Raw genomic sequence first — 16,345 nt, 5'->3', positions numbered from 1 at the left:
TGAGGGAGTGCTGCACTGTCGGAGGGTCAGTGCTGAGGGAGTGCTGCACTGTCCGAGGTCAGTGCTGAGTGAGTGCTGCACTGTCAGAGGGTCAGTGCTGAGGGAGTGCTGCACTGTCAGAGGGTCAGTGCTGAGGGAGTGCTGCACTGTCGGAGGGTCAGTGCTGAGGGAGTGCTGCACTGGCAGAGGGTCAGTGCTGAGGGAGTGCTGCACTTTCCGAGGGTCAGTACTGAGGGAGTGCTGCACTGTCGGAGGGTCAGTGCTGAGGGAGTGCTGCACTGTCGGAGGGTCAGTGCTGAGGGAGTGCTGCACTGTCCGAGGTCAGTGCTGAGAGAGTGCTGCACTGTCAGAGGGTCAGTGCTGAGGGAGTGCTGCACTGTCCGAGGGTCAGTTCTGAGGGAATGCTGCACTGTCCGAGGGTCAGTTCTGAGGGAGTGCTGCACTGTCAGAGGGTCAGTGCTGAGGGAGTGCTGCACTGTCGGAGGGTCAGTGCTGAGGGAGTGCTGCACTGTCAGAGGGTCAGTGCTGAGGGAGTGCTGCACTGTCCGAGGGTCAGTGAGTTTTGAATGTGATCTGTGATGTCTCTCTCTCTGTGGGTCTCGGTTGTCAGATTCCCTGAGCGCAGTGGATTACGAGGCGATCTCCGGGATCCGGTAATTGAGCGATGATCTTACCTGGTCCCTAGCATCTTGTTGCTGCTCTCGGGCCGCTCTCTCTCTGGGACATGGGAGTTCTCTCTGGTCCCTCACAGAGCTGTCCCGCCTATGGCCGGGTTGTCCCGGGCGGGAGGTGGTGGGGTGTTTACTGGTCCTGGGACTCAGGACTCCCCGTGTGGGGCTCACATCCGCACGGAGCCGGTTCGAGAGGCGGCAGAACTCGGAGTTGCCCCAAATACAGAGAAAGAGAAACAGACAGAGCGAAGGGAGAAGAGAAAGAGAGAGGGAGAAGAGACAGAGAGAGAGGGAGTGAGAGAGACAGAGAGGGAGGGAGAGAGACAGAGAGGGAGTGAGAGAGACAGAGAGGGAGGGAGAGAGAGCGCACGAGAGAGAACGAGTGAGTGATACAGACAGAGGTATAGAGGGGGGAGGAGAGAGGGAGTGAGAGTCAGAGAGAGGGAGTGAGAGTCAGAGAGAGTTCCCGGCTCCAGACGCTGCTGAGTCCCGGCACTGACTCCCGAGGCAGAGAGTTCCCAAATCTCCGCTCCGCTCCGCTCCGGGATGGTTACCGCTGGCGACTCGCCCCCACTCCCGGAACCCGGCAGCCCCCAAGGGGGCAGTGACTGTCCTGGGAATTCAGCCCGTCCGCCGTTCCCCTACTAGCCACCTGTCTGTCAGTCAGAGCCGCTCCGAGAGCGGCAGCAGCTGTTACACCATCTGCCTGTGGGAGCAGGGCTTTTGTGTGGAGATGAGTGACTGAAATGTGAGCTGCCTGCTTCTTCCAGAGACCCTGAAGAATGAGAAGGGAGCCGGCGGAATAAAGAAACTGCATCATAATTCCCTTCTGCACAGGAGCCCTCTGAACACAGGAGCCACTCTGAGGGACATGATCCCAACCAGCCCCCAACTCCGGCTTGACACCCCTCCTCCGCCAACCCCAGCACAACAATCCTGGGGGCTTCTGCTGGAGCCTGTGTGTGGGATTATCTTGGCGACCATCACTGCAGGAGGACTCCTGCTTTGTAATAGTCTCAAAATGCTGTTAATGTGTATTCTGAGAATCTGTCTGATTGTGTGACCCCGCACAACAGTGAGAGTCAGTGTGTGTGTGGGACTGTATCACAGTGAGAGTGAGTGTGTGTGGGACTGTACCCCAGTGAGTTAGTGTGTGTGGGACTGTACCCCAGTGAGAGTCAGTGTGTGTGTGGGACTGTATCACAGTGAGAGTGAGTGTGTGTGGGACTGTACCCCAGTGAGAGTCAGTGTGTGTGTGGGACTGTATCACAGTGAGAGTGAGTGTGTGTGGGACTGTACCCCAGTGAGTTAGTGTGTGTGGGACTGTACCCCAGTGAGAGTTAGTGTGTGTGGGACTGTATCCCAGTGAGAGTCAGTCTGTGTGGAACAGTATCCCAGTGAGAATCAGCGTGTGTGGAATTGTACTCCAGTGAGAGTCAGTGTGTGTGTGTGTGGGTGTGAGACTGTATTCCTGTGAGAGTCAGTGTGTGTGGGACTGCACCTGGTGAGAGTTAGTCTGTGTGGAACTGTATCCCAGTGAGAGTCAGTATATGTGGGAGTCTGTACACCCAGTGAGAGTCAGTGTTTGTGGGACTGTACCCTAGTGAGAGTTGGTGTATGTGGGACTGTACCCCAGTGAGAGTTGGTGTATGTGGGACTATATCCCAGTGAGAATCAGTGTGTGTGTGTGGGACTGTAGACCACTGACAGTCACTGTCTGTGGGACTGAATCCCAGTAAGAGTCAGTATGTGTGGAACTGTACACCGGTGAGAGTCAGTGTGTGTGTGGGACTGTATCCCAGTTAAAATCAATGTGTGTTTGGGACTGTACCCCAGTGAGAGTCAGTGTGTGTGGGACCGTATCCCAGTGAGAGTCAGTTTTTGTGGGACTGTATCCCAGTGAGAGTAAGTGTATGTGGGAATGTACCCCAGTGAGAGTCAGTGTATGTGGGACTGTACCCCAGTGAGAGTCAGTTTGTGTGGGACTGTACCCCAGTGAGTTAGTGTGTGTGGGACTGTACCCCACTGAGAGTCAGTGTGTGTGGGACTGTACCCCACTGAGAGTCAGTGTGTATGGGACTGTATCCCAGTGAGAGTCAGCGTGTGTAGGATTGTACTCCAGTGAGAGTCAGTGTGTGTGTGTGTGGGTGTGAAACTGTATTCCTGTGAGAGTCAGTGTGTGTGGGACTGCACCTGGTGAGAGTTAGTCTGTGTGGAACTGTATCCCAGTGAGAGTCAGTATGTGTGGGAGTCTGTACACCCAGTGAGAGTCAGTGTTTGTGGGACTGTACCCTAGTGAGAGTTAGTGTGTGTGGGACTGTACCCCAGTGAGAGTTGGTGTATGTGGGACTGTATCCCAGTGAGAGTCAGTGTGTGTGTGAGACTGTACCACAGTGAGAGTCAGTGTGTGCGTGGGACTATATCCCAGTGAGAATCAGTGTGTGTGTGTGGGACTCTAGACCACTGAGAGTCACTGTCTGTGGGACTGAATCCCAGTAAGAGTCAGTATGTGTGGAACTGTACCCCGGTGAGAGTCAGTGTGTGTGTGGGACTGTATCCCAGTGAGAGTCAGTGCATGTGTGGGACTGTACCCCAGTGAGAGTCAGTGTGTGTGTGGGAGTGTACCCCAGTGAGAGTCAGTGTGTGTGTGTGGGACTGTACCCCAGTGAGAGTCAGTGTATGTGGGACGGTATCCCAGTGAGAGTCAGCGTGTGTGGGACTGTACCCCAGTGAGAGTCAGTGTTTGTGGGAATGTACCCCAATAAAAGTCAGTGTGTGTTTGGGACTGTACCCCTTTGAGAGTCAGTGTGTGTGTAGGACTGTATCCCAGTGAAAGTCAATGTGTGTTTGGGACTGTACCCCAGTGAGAGTCAGTGTGTGTGGGACTGTATTCCAGAGAGAGTCAGTCTGTGTGTGACTGTACCCCAGTGAGAGTCAGTGTGTGTGGGACCGTATCCCAGTGAGAGTCAGTGTATGTGGGACTGTACCCCACTGAGAGTCAGTGTTTGTGGGACTGTATCCCAGTGAGAGTCAGTGTATGTGGGAATGTACCCCAGTGAGAGTCAGTTTGTGTGGGACTGTACCCCACTGAGAGTCAGTGTTTGTGGGACCATATCCCAGTGAGAGTCAGTGTATGCGGGACTGTACCCCACTGAGAGTCAGTGTTTGTGGGACTGTATCCCAGTGAGAGTCAGTGTGTGTGGGACTATATACCACTGAGAGGCAGTGTGTGTGGGACTGTATCCCAGTGAGTGTCATTGTATGTGGGACTGTACCCCAGTGAGTGTCAGTGTGTGTGTGGGACTGTTCCCCAGAGAGTTTTTGTATGGGTGGGACTATATACCACTGAGAGGCAGTGTGTGTGGGACTGTATCCCAGTGAGTGTCATTGTATGTGGGACTGTACCCCAGTGAGTGTCAGTGTGTGTGTGGGACTGTTCCCCAGTGAGAGTCAGTGTGTGTGGGACCGTATGCCAATGAGAGTCAGTGTAAGTGGGACTGTACCCCACTGAGAGTCAGTGTTTGTGGGACTGTATCCCAGTGAGAGTCAGTGTATGTGGGAATGTACCCCAGTGAGAGTCAGTGTATGTGGGACTGTACCCCACTGAGAGTCAGTGTTTGTGGGACCATATCCCAGTGAGAGTCAGTGTATGTGGGACTGTACCCCACTGAAAGTCAGTGTTTGTGGGACTGTATCCCAGTGAGAGTCAGCGTATGTGGGAATGTACCCCAGTGAGAGTCAGTGTATGTGGGACTCTACCCTAGTGAGAGTCAGTTTGTGTGGGACTGTACCCCACTGAGAGTCAGTGTTTGTGGGACCATATCCCAGTGAGAGTCAGTGTATGTGGGACTGTACCCCACTGAGAGTCAGTGTTTGTGGGACTGTATCCCAGTGAGAGTCACTGTGTGTGGGACTGTACCCCACTGAGAGTCAGTGTATGTGGGACCATATCCCAGTGAGAGTCAGTGTATGTGGGACTGTACCCCACTGAGAGTCAGTGTTTGTGGGACTGTATCCCAGTGAGAGTCAGTGTGTGTGGGACTGTACCCCACTGAGAGTCAGTGTTTGTGGGACTGTATCCCAGTGAGTGTCATTGTATGTGGGACTGTACCCCAGTGAGTGTCAGTGTGTGTGTGGGACTGTTCCCCAGAGAGTTTTTGTATGGGTGGGACTATATACCACTGAGAGGCAGTGTGTGTGGGACTGTATCCCAGTGAGTGTCATTGTATGTGGGACTGCACCCCAGTGAGTGTCAGTGTGTGTGTGGGACTGTTCCCCAGAGAGTTTTTGTATGGGTGGGACTATATAACACTGAGAGGCAGTGTGTGTGGGACTGTATCCCAGTGAGTGTCATTGTATGTGGGACTGTACCCCAGTGAGTGTCAGTGTGTGTGTGGGACTGTTCCCCAGAGAGTTTTTGTATGGGTGGGACTATATACCACTGAGAGTCAGTGTATGTGGGACTGTACCCCACTGAGAGTCAGTGTATGTGGGACGGTATCCCAGTGAGAGTCAGCGTGTGTGGGACTGTACCTCAATAAAAGTCAGTGTGTGTTTGGGACTGTACCCCTTTGAGAGTCAGTGTGTGTGTAGGACTGTATCCCAGTGAAAGTCAATGTGTGTTTGGGACTGTACCCCAGTGAGAGTCAGTGTGTGTGGGACTGTATTCCAGAGAGAGTCAGTCTGTGTGTGACTGTACCCCAGTGAGAGTCAGTGTGTGTGGGACCGTATCCCAGTGAGAGTCAGTGTATGTGGGACTGTACCCCAGTGAGAGTCAGTGTTTGTGGGACTGTACCCCAGTGAGAGTCAGTGTATGTGGGACTGTACCCCACTGAGAGTCAGTGTTTGTGGGACTGTATCCCAGTGAGAGTCAGTGTATGTGGGAATGTACCCCAGTGAGAATCAGTGTGGGTGGGACTGTATCCCAGTGAGAGTCAGTGTATGTGGGAATGTATCCCAGTGAGAGTCAGTGTATGTGGGACTGTACCCCAGTGAGAGTCAGTTTGTGTGGGACTGTACCCCACTGAGAGTCAGTGTTTGTGGGACTGTATCCCAGTGAGAGTCAGTGTGTGTGTGTGGGGATGTACCCCAGTGAGAGTCAGTGTATGTGGGACTGTACCCCAGTGAGAGTCAGTTTGTGTGGGACTGTACCCCAGTGAGTCAGTGTGTGTGGGACTGTACCCCACTGAGAGTCAGTGTGTGTGGGACTGTACCCCACTGAGAGTCAGTGTGTGTGGGACTGTATCCTAGTGAGAGTCAGTCTGTGTGGAACAGTATCCAAGTGAGAATCAGCGTGTGTAGGATTGTACTCCAGTGAGAGTCAGTGTGTGTGTGTGTGGGTGTGAAACTGTATTCCTGTGAGAGTCAGTGTGTGTGGGACTGCACCTGGTGAGAGTTAGTCTGTGTGGAACTGTATCCCAGTGAGAGTCAGTATGTGTGGGTGTCTGTACACCCAGTGAGAGTCAGTGTTTGTGGGACTGTACCCTAGTGAGAGTTAGTGTGTGTGGGACTGTACCCCAGTGAGAGTTGGTGTATGTGGGACTGTATCCCAGTGAGAGTCAGTGTGTGTGTGAGTCTGTACCCCAGTGAGAGTCAGTGTGTGTGTGGGACTATATCCCAGTGAGAATCAGTGTGTGTGTGTGGGACTGTAGACCACTGACAGTCACTGTCTGTGGGACTGAATCCCAGTAAGAGTCAGTATGTGTGGAACTGTACCCCGGTGAGAGTCAGTGTGTGTGTGGGACTGTATCCCAGTGAGAGTCAGTGTGTGTGTTTGGGACTGTACCCCAGTGAGAGTCAGTGTGTGTGGGACTGTATTCCAGAGAGAGTCAGTCTGTGTGTGACTGTACCCCAGTGAGAGTCAGTGTGTGTGGGACCGTATCCCAGTGAGAGTCAGTGTATGTGGGACTGTACCCCACTGAGAGTCAGTGTTTGTGGGACTGTATCCCAGTGAGAGTCAGTGTATGTGGGAATGTACCCCAGTGAGAGTCAGTTTGTGTGGGACTGTACCCCACTGAGAGTCAGTGTTTGTGGGACTGTACCCCACTGAGAGTCAGTGTTTGTGGGACCATATCCCAGTGAGAGTCAGTGTATGTGGGACTGTACCCCACTGAGAGTCAGTGTTTGTGGGACTGTATCCCAGTGAGAGTCAGTGTATGTGGGAATGTACCCCAGTGAGAGTCAGTGTATGTGGTACTGTACCCTAGTGAGAGTCAGTTTGTGTGGGACTGTACCCCACTGAGAGTCAGTGTTTGTGGGACCATATCCCAGTGAGAGTCAGTGTATGTGGGACTGTACCCCACTGAGAGTCAGTGTTTGTGGGACTGTATCCCAGTGAGAGTCAGTTTGTGTGGGACTGTGCCCCACTGAGAGTCAGTGTTTGTGGGACTGTATCCCAGTGAGTGTCATTGTATGTGGGACTGTACCCCAGTGAGTGTCAGTGTGTGTGTGGGACTGTTCCCCAGAGAGTTTTTGTATGGGTGGGACTATATACCACTGAGAGGCAGTGTGTGTGGGACTGTATCCCAGTGAGTGTCATTGTATGTGGGACTGTACCCCAGTGAGTGTCAGTGTGTGTGTGGGACTGTTCCCCAGAGAGTTTTTGTATGGGTGGGACTATATACCACTGAGAGGCAGTGTGTGTGGGACTGTATCCCAGTGAGTGTCATTGTATGTGGGACTGTACCCCAGTGAGTGTCAGTGTGTGTGTGGGACTGTTCTCCAGAGAGTTTTTGTATGGGTGGGACTATATACCACTGAGAGGCAGTGTGTGTGGGACTGTACCCCAGTGAGTGTCATTGTATGTGGGACTGTACCCCAATGAGTGTCAGTGTGTGTGTGGGACTGTACCTCAGCGAGAGTCAGTGTGTGTGGGACTGTACCCCAGTGAAAGTCAGTGCATGTGGGACTGTACCCCAATGAGAGTCAGTTTGTGTGTGGGACTGTACCCTAGCGAGAGTCAGTGTGTGTCGGTCTGTTCTCGAAAGTTGCTCTGCAAATCACAAATTTATTTAATTTCTTCCAAAAGGTAATGGTGTTATGAAGATACTTTATTCAAAACACAAATTTATAATATCACTGTTTGGACATATGTAAATGTTTTTGGATATAATCACTAAGGCTAATAGAATGTTGACTCTTAATTCAAGCAAGTATAAGAGTAGGGAAGTCTTACTCCAACTGTACAAGATGCTGGGAAGACCATATCAGAGTATTGTATGCCCTTATTTAAGGAAAGTTATTATTTCATTGGAGGCAGTTCATAGAGAAGGTTCACTAGGATGATCCTATGATGGAGGGATTATCTTATGAGTTAAAGGTTAAACAGGTTGGGACTCCACTCCCTGAACCTTAGAAGAATGAGAGGTGATCTCATTGAAACATATTGGATTCTTAACCAGCTTGGCAGAGTAAGTGCTGAGAGGATGGTTCCCCTCATGGGAGGGTCAAGAACCAAAGAGCACAGTCTCAGAATAAAGGGACACAAATTTAAGGCTGAGATGAGGAGGAATTTCTTCTTTCAGAGGGTTGTGTGTCTTTGGAACGCCCTGCTACAGAGAATTGTGGGGTCAGAGTCCTTGTGTGTATTTAAGGCTAAGAACAACAGATTCTTGATCAGTTTTTTAAAACATTCATTCACAGGATGAGAGCGATGCTCGCCAGACCAGCATTTATTGCCCAGAGGGTAGTTAAGAATCAACCACATTGCTTTGGGTCTAGAGTCATATATAGGCCGGACTGGGTTCGAACAGCAGTTTCCTTCCCCAAAGGACATTAATGAACCAGATGAGTTTTTCCAACAATGGTCGTCATTAGACTCTTAATTTCAGATTTTATTGAATTCAAATTCCACCATCTGCCATGACAGGATTTGAACCCAGGTCCTCAGAACATTACCTGGGCCTCTGGATTAATAGTCTAATGATAATATCTCTCAGCCATTGCTTCCCTTTAAGTCCTCTTGGGGAATCAAGGATTATGGGGAAAAGCAGGAAAGTTGATGTAGGGAATGTTGGATCAGCCATGAAGGGTTACATCTGAACCATTGACTTCTCCACCTCCTGATGCTGCCTGGCTTACTGTGTTCTTCCAGCTTCCTGCTTGTCCACCTTGGATTCCAGCATCTGCAGTTTTTTTGTCTCCAAATGATCCTATTTGGCTCGAGGTGCCATATGGCCTTCTCCTGTTCCTATTTATTATGGTCTTACGATGTCTCTGTACCATGTTCCCAGCTCCAAGTTGTACATAACCTGAGAATCAATCACATAGACTGGCAGATAAAAGGGCTCTGTCATTGTAACTAGTCACTAATCCAGAGATCAAACACATTATTGCCAGCAAAAGCAACACCTGTACATCCCCTCAGCTCCAAAGCATCTGTAACTCTGTAATTACTGCTTGTTCAAACAGTTGTTCAGATGATGCCTGGTGTTGGTATCAAATTACTTGATTTTTCGTGCTGTAACCACTTTTTAAAACACTGATTTTTAAAATCAGTTATTTCTCATTTCAGTCCCAAGTTTTTAAAAACACAAAATAAAAAGAAACAGTCTTTACACCAGACTAACACTTTTTAATTTACAAGGAACAAGGCACTTGACTGGTGTCACAGAATCTTCAACACTTTCAGAGGAAGGTCACATTACCTGGTGTTGTAGCTGCAAACAATTGTTTTGAACACAGACAGGACAATAGCTAGAGGGGCCTCAATGCCACCCATGTTTGTGAATTGAAATCCCACTTGAAGGCCTCATCATTACAAGTGCAGGGTTTTAAAAAGGAAGTCTGAATCCACACCACTGTTTTCAACAAAAGAGAATTCAGCCTGTCATAACTGATTCACAAAGAAATCCTGGCGTGGCAAGTGACTGGCTGTATACCAATAAAAAATGTAACTGTTACTTGGCTAAAATAACCTTAAATTGCACTCTGCAGTTTTTTGTTCCCAATCTAGACTTATTTGTGTGCTATTTTCAAGAAGGAGAAGGATAGTTTGCCATTGATGCATTTTAAAAATAATCTTTGATCTCTGATTATGTAAGTTTTTTTGATGTAAGCTAATTCTTTATTTGTTACCTGAGGTATTTGGCTTCTTATTTTTGGTATTGAGCTAATTACAGTCTTATATATTCACTTATATATAAAATCAGTAATATCATCTCCGTTTTTTAAATGAAAACTCTGCTGTGAACAGTGGAGGAGGGAAAGAAGTCAGCTCACCTTCTAACAGTAAGGTCACATCTAGCCCTTGCTGTATGCAGTCACAGAGTCAATGAGTAATCCAGCATGGAAACAGGCCTTTGGCTCAAACTGTTCCATGCTGACCATGGTGCCCACTCAGCTAGTTCCAATTACCAGCATTTGGACAATATCCCTCGAAACCCTTCCCATCCATGTACCTATCCAAATGTTTTTTAAATTTTGCTATTGGACCTGCCTTAAACACTTTCTCTGCCAGCCCATTCCATATATGCACCACTCTGCATGAAGAAGTTGCCCCTCAGGTCCTTCTTAAATCTTTCATTATCACCTTAAACATATGCCCTCTAGTTTTCAATTCCCCATCCCTGGGAAAAAGAATATATGCATTCATCCCATCTATGCCCCTCACAATTTTATACACCTCAATAAAGTCACCTCTCATTCTCCTACGTTCCAAGAAATAAATTCCTATCCTGGCCAATCTTTTCCTGTAACTCAGGCATACTAGTCCTGGCAACATCCTTGTAAATCTTCTTTGCACCCTTTCCAGTTTAACCATATCTTTCCTATAACAGGGTGACTCAAACTGTACACAATACTCAAAGTGCGGCCTCACCAATGACTTATACAACTGTAACAGAACATTCCAACTCCTATACTCAGTGCCTTGACCAATGAAGGCCAGCATGCCAAATGCCTCCTTCACTCTGTCTATCTGTGACACCGCTTTCAAAGAACTATATACTTGTACTCCTAGGTCCCTCTGTTCCACATCATTCCTCAGGACCTTACCATTTACTGTATAGGTCCTAGTTTGGTTTGATTTTCCAAAGTTCCATACCTCATATTTATTCATATTGAATTGTATTTACCAATCCTCAGCCCACTTCCCTAGCTGATCAAGATATCTCTGTAATTTTTGATAACCTTCCTCTCTATCAATGATACCTCTTAATTTTGTATCATCTGCAAACTTGCTAATCACGCCCTGTCCCTTCACATCCAGATCATTTATGTAAAGAGCAACAACAAAAGTTCCAGCACTGACCCGTGTGGCACACCATAGTCACAGGCCTCCAGTCTGAGAAACAACCTTCAACCATCACCCTCTGCTTCCTACCATTGAGCCAATTTTGAAACCATGTAGCTAGCTCTCCCTGGATCCAATGCAACCTAACCATCATGAGTCCTGACCTTCCCCTCTCTGAGACTGAGCGTACTGTCCTTGGCAAAGGACTCAGCTTCAGACCCTTACTCCTCCACCTTAATGAATTTCAGGCTCATCATGAAATCGGACTGTTTTTCCGTAGCCTCCATCACTGCACACACTTTTCCAGCAGGAATCCCCCTCCCTGTTCCACTGATCCCTTCATCCACCTCCAGTATTCACCGTCCACTTGGACCCCTTCCTCTAGCCTCTTACTTGCCCTTGATCTTTTCATGAAAACTGCTCCTCTCACTCACTCTAACCTGTCACCTTCTGAAATTGCTGCACTTTGCGCTCTCAGGTCCAAGCTGAACTACGTTATCACACCCACTGACAAAGGTGGTGCTGTTGTGGTCTGGTGCAGTGATCTTTACCTTGCAGGGACTCAACACCAACTCTTGGACACTTCTTCCTACCAATTTCCTGGACCATGATCCCACATCTGAATTTCGAGCCATTGTTGCCAGGACTATCACTGACCTCAATACCTCTGGAGATCTTCCCTCCCACTGTCTCCAACCTTATAGTCTCCCAACCCCAGAAAGTCCACTTCTACCTCCTTTGCAAAATCCACAAACCAGACTGTCACAGTAGACACATCGTATCAGCCTGCAGCTGTCCCTCCAAGCTTATTTCCTCCTACATTGACTCCTTTATCTCTCCACTTGTCAACTGATTGATTGGTTTATTTATTGTCACATGTAACAACATATGAGCAGTACAGGCAGATCATAGTAAGCAAGCATTAATATATTAAAAGGCCCAGACAGAGGCATGCAGGTTACAGCGTGAGCAGGATCAGCATTTTCTGAGGATAGAGTAACCATTTAGGGTGAAGGACTTATGCCCGAAACATTGACTCTCCTTCTCCTCGGATGCTGCCTGGCCTGCTGTGCTTTTCCAGCACCACACTTTTCAACACTGACTCTCCAGCATCTGCAGTCCTCACTTTCTCCCAGACCATTCACCAGTCTAATAATGGCTGGGAAGATGCTGTTCCTTGAACCCGTTGGTGCATGTATTCAGGCTCCAGTATCTTCTGCCTGTTGGAAGAGATTATAGGAGATCATTACTGGAGTGCGATGGGTCTTTGATGATGTTGGCAGTCTTTCCATGGCAGCGAGCTGTGTAAATGGAATCTATGGATGGAAGTTAAAAACAAGGTCTGCAGATGCTGGAAACCAGAGTCTAGATTAGAGTGGTGCTGGAAAAGCACAGCAAGTCAGGCAGCATCCGAGGAGCAGGAGAATCAACGTTTCGGACAAAAGCCTTTCATCAGGAATACTCCTGATAAAGGGCTTTTGCCCAAAACGTTGATTTTCCTGCTCCTCGGATGCTGCCTGACCTGCTGTGCTTTTCCAGCACCACTCTAATCTAGATTCCATGCATGGAAGGTTGACCTCTGTAATGGTCTGGGTTGTGCACACAAACTTCTGTTGTTTCTTGCAGTCCTGGGTAAAACAATTACCATACCAGGCTGTTACACACCAAGTCAGCATGCTTACAATGGTGGAACTGGAGAAGTTGGTGACGGTCATTATGGACTGAGCTGCGTGAGAAAGGACAGGCGTTGTCGCTGCATCTGCAGGGGAAGTCCAGAACAGATTATCAGTATCGTCATTCTGAGAATTTGACGCTCCCCACCCTCTCAACCAAAGTTGGAGGTAAAGTGGACAGCGAAGAATAGAATGGGATCTTGGTCAGATGAGCCAATGGGCCAAGGAGTGGCAGATGGACTTTAATTTAGATAAATGTGAGGTGCTTCATTTTTGAAAGGCAAAACAGAGCAGGATTTATACACTTAATGGTAAGGTCCTGGGGAGTGTTGCTGAACAAGCAGATCTTGGAGTTTAGGTTCAGAGTTCAGAGTTGGAAACAGAGTCACAGGGAGATAGGATAATGAAGAAGGCATTTGGCATGCTTTCCTTCATTGGTTAGAGCATCAAATGTAGGAGTTGGGAGGTCATGTTGCAGCTGAACAGAACATTGATTATGCCACTTTTGGAATATTGTGTGCAATTCTGGTCTCCATCCTTCAGGAAGGATGTTGTGAAACGTGAAAGGATTCAGAAAAGATTTATAAGGATGTTGCCAGGGTTGGAGGATTTGAGCTACAGGGAGAGGCTGATTGGCTGGGGCTGTGTTCCCTGGAGTGTAGAAGGCTGAGGGGTGACCTTATAGAGGTTTATACAATTATGAAGGCCATGGATAGGGTGAATAGACAAAGTCTTTTCCCTGGGGTGGGGGAGTCCAGAACTAGAGGGCATAGGTTTAGGGTGAGAGGGGAAAATTTAAATGGACCAAGGGGCAACATTTTCACACAGAGGGTGGTGCATGTATGGAATGAGCTGCCAGAGGAAATGGTGGTGGCTGGTACAATTACAACACTTAAAAGGCATCTGGATGGATATAGATATAGGAAGGGTTTAGCGGGATATTCGCCAAATGCTGGCAAGTAGGATTAGATTACTTTAGGATAACTGGTCAGCATGGATGATTTGGATTGAAGGGTCTGTTTCCATGCTGTACATCTCTATGACACAATGACTCTATGAATAGCTATGGGCATCCACATGGGTTTAGATTAGAGCGGTGTTGGAAAAGCACAGCAGGTCAGACAGCATCCGAGGAGCAGGAAAATCGACGTTTCGGGCAAAAGCCCTTCATCGGGAATGAAGACAGGGAGCCTCCAGGTGGAGAGATAAATGGGACTGGGGTGGGGTTGGGGAGAAGGTAGCAAAGAGTACAATAGATGGATGGGTGTGGGGATGAAGGTGATAGGTCGGATAGGAGGGTGGAGCGGATAGATGGGAAGGAAGATTGGCAGGTAGGACAGATCATGAGGATGGTGCTGAGCTAGAAGGTTGGAACTGGAGTAAGGTGGAGGGAGGGGAAATGAGGAAACTGGTGAAGTCCACATTGATGCCCTGGGGTTGAAGTGTTCCGAGATGGAAGATGAGGCATTCTTCCTCCAGGCGTCTGGTGGTGAGGGAGCGGCGGTGGAGGATGCCCAGGATGTGCATGTCCTCAGCAGAGTGGGAGGGGGAGTTGAAATGTTGGGCCACAGGGCGGTGTGGTTGATTGGTGCGGGTGTCCTGGAGATGTTCCCTAAAGTGCTCTGCGAGAAGGCATCTATTCTCCCCAATGTATAGGAGACTGCATCGGGAGCAATGGATACAATAAATGACATTGGTGGAAGTGCAGGTGAAACTTTGATGGATGTGGAAGGCTCCTTTAGGGCCTTGGATAGAGGTGAGGGAGGAGGTGTGGGCACAGGTTTTACAGTTTCTGCGGTGGCAGGGGAAAGTGCCAGAATGGGAGGGTGGGTTGTTGGGGGGCGTGGACCTGACCAGGTAGTCACGGAGGGAACGGTCTTTGTGGAAAGTGGAAAGGGGTGGGGAGGGAAATATATCCCTGGTAGTGTGGTCTGTTTGGAGGTGGCGGAAATGTCGGCGGATGATTTGGTTTATGCGAAGGTTTGTAGGGTGGAAGGTGAGCACTGGGGGGTTCTGTCCTTGTTACGGTTGGAGGGGTGGGGTTTGAGGGCAGAGGTGCGGGATGTGAATGAGATGCATTGGAGGGTATCTTCAACCACGTGTGAAGAGAAATTGTGCTCTTCAAAGAAGGAGGCCATCCGGTGTGTTCTGTGGTGGAACTGGTCCTTCTGGGAGCAGATACGGTGGAGGTGGAGGAATTGGGAATATGGGATAGCATTTTTGCAGGAGGTAAGGTGGGAAGAGGTGTAATCCAGGTAGCTGTGGGAGTTGGTGGGTTTGTAAAAAATGTCAGTGTCAAGTTGGTCAACATTGATGGAGATGGAGAGGTCCAGGAAGGGGAGGGAGGTGTTAGAGATGGTCCAGGTGAATTTAAGGTCGGGGTGGAATGTTTTGGTGAAGTTGATGAACTGCCCAACCTCCTCATGGGAGCATAAGGTGGCACCGAGCAGTAATCAATGTAGCGGAGGAAGAGATGGAGAGTGGTGTTGGTATAACTATAGAAGATGGACTGTTCTATGTAGCCGACAAAGAGGCAGGCATAGCTGGTGCCCGTACGGGTGTCCATGGCTACCCCTTTGGTCTGGAGGAAGTGGGAGGATTTGAAGGAGAAATTGTTAAGGAGTGTCAGTGGAAGGGTACTGATGGGGACATCAGGAGAGGAAGAAATGGAGGGCTTGGAAACCCTGGTCATGGCGGATGGAGGTGTAGAGGGATTGGATATCCATGGTGAAGATGAAGTCTTGAGGGCTGGGGAAACAGAAGTTTTGGAGGAGGTGGAGGGCGTGGTTGGTGTCTCAAACATATGTGGGGAGTTCCTGGACTACGGGGGATAGGACAGTGTCGAGGTAGGTAGTGATAAGTTCAGTGGGGTAGGAGCAGGCTGAGACAATGGGTCAGCCAGGGTGGTCAGGCTTGTGGATCTTGGGAAAGAGGTAGAACTGGGCAGTGCGGGGTTCCTGGACTACAAGGTTGGAAGCTGTGGGTGGGAGATCTCCTGAGGTGATGAGGTTCTCTATGGTCTGGGATATGATGTTTGGTGATGGGGGGTGGGGTCATGATCGAGGTGGCGTTAGGAGAAGGTGTCTTCGAGTTGGCGCCTGGCTTCAGTGTTGTAGAGGTCAGTGCGCCAGACTACCACTGCAACCCCTTTATCCGTTGGTTTGATGGTGAGGTTGGGATTGGAGCAGAGGGTGTTGAGGGCTGTGCGTTGTGAGGGTGAGAGGTTGGACTGGGGGAGGGGGGTAGACAGGTTGAGGTGGTTAATGTCCCGGTGGCAGTGGAAATGAAGAGGTTGAGGGCAGGTAATAGGCCAACACGGGGCGTCTAGGTGGATGGAGTGTGTTGGAGGCGGGTAAAGGGGTCCTCGGAAGGTGGGCAGGATTGTAAAAGTAAGCTCGGTGGTGGAGGGGGCGGAAGAAGTTTTCGATGTCACAATGCGTATTAAATTCATGGATGTGTGGACGGAGGGGGATAAAGGCAAGGTCTTTGCTGAGGACTGATCGTTCGTCCTCAGTGAGGGGATCCACTTGCATCCACATGGGTGCAAGTTATGCCTGCCTCTTTATGGAATATGTGGAACAATCCTTGGTTCTGTCCTACTCTGGTTCCTGCCCACAACTCTTTCTTTCAGTACATCAACAACTGTTTCAGTGCCACTTCATGCTCCCAACTGGATCTTGAAAAAAATGTTAATTTTGCCTCCAATTTCCACCCCTCTATAACTGTTACATGGTCCATTTCCAACAGTTCCCTTCCTTTACTTAACCTCT

At 49.2% G+C, this 16,345-nt stretch overlaps 1 protein-coding gene across 2 annotated transcripts in view; it reads right to left on the bottom strand.

Annotated features, from left to right (window-relative positions):
- LOC140483536 (hyaluronidase-4-like) overlaps window positions 1-1,353 on the bottom strand; it is a 45,492-nt gene extending 44,139 nt beyond the window's left edge. For both annotated transcript variants that reach the window (XM_072581716.1, XM_072581715.1), the window contains exon 1: window positions 675-1,353. The gene's annotated coding sequence lies outside the window, so the exon portion shown is untranslated. The remainder of the gene's footprint in view (window positions 1-674) is intronic.
- Window positions 1,354-16,345: the final 14,992 nt, after the last annotated feature.

The sequence above is a fragment of the Chiloscyllium punctatum genome, chromosome 12, assembly GCF_047496795.1.
Source record: "Chiloscyllium punctatum isolate Juve2018m chromosome 12, sChiPun1.3, whole genome shotgun sequence".
NCBI classification, from domain to species: Eukaryota; Metazoa; Chordata; class Chondrichthyes; order Orectolobiformes; family Hemiscylliidae; genus Chiloscyllium; species Chiloscyllium punctatum.
The sequence above is the reverse complement of the archived record's forward strand: the minus strand, read 5'-3'. Positions and strand labels throughout refer to the sequence as shown.